This window comes from Lipotes vexillifer, unplaced genomic scaffold, assembly GCF_000442215.2.
Source record: "Lipotes vexillifer unplaced genomic scaffold, Lipotes_vexillifer_v1.1 scaffold671, whole genome shotgun sequence".
NCBI classification, from domain to species: domain Eukaryota; kingdom Metazoa; phylum Chordata; class Mammalia; order Artiodactyla; family Lipotidae; genus Lipotes; species Lipotes vexillifer.
In genome coordinates this window covers 1,828,241-1,830,353 of record NW_006782851.1, presented here as the reverse complement: position 1 = coordinate 1,830,353, position 2,113 = coordinate 1,828,241, and the positions used below count along the sequence as shown (strand labels likewise).

At 50.8% G+C, this 2,113-nt stretch overlaps 1 protein-coding gene across 1 annotated transcript in view; it reads left to right on the top strand.

Moving 5' to 3' along the window:
• TMEM132D (transmembrane protein 132D) overlaps positions 1–2,113 on the top strand; it is a 697,263-nt gene that overhangs the window by 684,471 nt on the left and 10,679 nt on the right. The window lies entirely within an intron of this gene.

The following is a 2,113-nucleotide window of genomic DNA, read 5'->3' as shown; positions in this document are numbered from 1 at the left end:
GGAAAGAGGTCAACCCGGCCTGAACCAAGAGATCAATACCAGGAGGAGGGAAGAATTGATTCTTGGAGGCCCCAAGCAACAGAGGTCCACTAGAGAGCTGTCTGAACAGATGCTGCCTGACCTGGGCAGTCTCTTTGTCCCCCAGAAACACTGAGTTCAGTTTCCCTTGGGGAGATGAAGTCCAAAGCCTGTCACCTGTGTGCCTGGTGCATCACTCTGATGGCATTAGATGGACTGATGAGTCTGCATTGCCCACATCAGGCAAATAAACAGGCATCAGATACAAAGAGAGTTTTGTTCAGAGACTTGGTCACCTTGGAGAAACCCATGCTTAAGGAATCGTATACAAGGGACTTGTAGAAAGTCAAAAGTGAGCATGTGAAGAATTAGACCAGGAAATATCCCTGGAGTCTGGGTACTCAGCAGGGAGGAGTGAACTGGTACTTAGGTGAGGGGCAGCTCTTATATTCCTTCCCTTGGAAGTCCACCCCTTTGAGTTCTTATGGCACCTGGGAGAGGGCAGGGCTTCAGGAATGAAGGCTTGGGCCCTGTGTGCTGTTGGAAGATGGTTTCAGCAATGACCCTTTCCTTAACCACAGGGGTTTCTGAGGTTGAGTTGGGAGAATGGAGTTCAGCGTGATTACTGATGCTACTGAGGGCAAGTGGGTGCGGGGAAAGACTCACCCAAGGACTGGCCGAGTGTGATCGTGAACAGTCCAGATGCTGTCACGACTGTCCAGCTCAGATACGGCAAGAGAACCACTTCGAGGAGTGAGCAGCTCTTCTGATGGAGACCGTGATGGTGCTGGGAAGGACTGACAGCACATAAGGCATCAGATGTTGAGGGAGCAGCTAACATCTGCCTCCTGCCTGGTCCTCTCTACATTTATTATCACAAAATACCTTACCTTGAGTTAAACACTCACTTCCCTCGTGTACTGGTTTGTAGGGCTATACTGGTCATCCAGAGCCTTACTGTATTAATTATCTATTGCTACATAATTGAGTGGCTTACCCCAAAACCAGGTGGCTTAAAAGAAAAACCTATTATCTCACAGTTCCTCTGGATCAGGAACCCAGGCAAGGCTTAGTTGGATCTCTCGCAAGCTACAGTCCAGTTGTCAGCTGGAGCTGTAGTCTCATCACAAGGCTCTGGTGGGGAAGGACCTACATCCAAGCTCATGTGGTTGTTGGGAGGTCTTAGCTCCTCACTGGCTGTTGGCCAGAGGATGCCGCTTCCAGCTGTAAGGTGTCTCCATAGGGCCGCACACAGCATATGGCAGCTGACTTCACCAGGGCAGGCAAGAGAGAAGAGGCTGGGGCTTCCCTGGTGGCACAGTGGTTGAGAGTCCGCCTGCCAATGCAAGGGACACGGGTTCGAGCCCTGGTCTGGGAAGATCCCACATGCCGCGGAGCAACTGGGCCCGTGAGCCACAACTACTGAGCCTGCGCGTCTGGAGCCTGTGCTCCGCAACGAGAGGCCGCGACAGTGAGAGGCCCGCGCACCGCGATGAGGGGTGGCCCCCACTTGCCGCAACTAGGGAAAGCCCTCGTACGGAAACGAAAAGCCAACACAGCCAAAAATAAATAAATAAATTAATTAATTAAAAAAATTTTTTTAAAAAAGTACACAAGTAATAGAAAAGGAAAGCAAGATTAATTTAAAAGAAAAAGAGAGAGAGAAGAACCAAGGAAAGATGGCTGAACACAACAAGTCATAGTTTCTTAAAACCTAATCTTGAAGGTGACATCCTATAACTTTTGCGGTAATTTTTTTTTTTTTTGGCCGCACTGCGCGGCACGTGGGGTCTTAGTTCCCCGACCAGGGATTGAACCCGTGCCTCCTGCATCGGAAGCGTGGAGTCTTAACCACTGGACCGCCAGGGAAGTCCCGCTGTAATCTTCCATTGAAAGACACTTTTACTCGGTCCAGCCCACACCCAAAGGGAAGGGGATTTCACAAAGTGAATACCAGGAGATGGGGCTCATAGGGGACACCTTAGAACTCTGCTGACCACACCAGCCCATTCTGACTGGTCAGCGCCCAGGCCACAGCAGTGCTCCGATATTCTGAGCATCACCCCTGCACATTTGTCTGAGCCCCGCCCCCCCC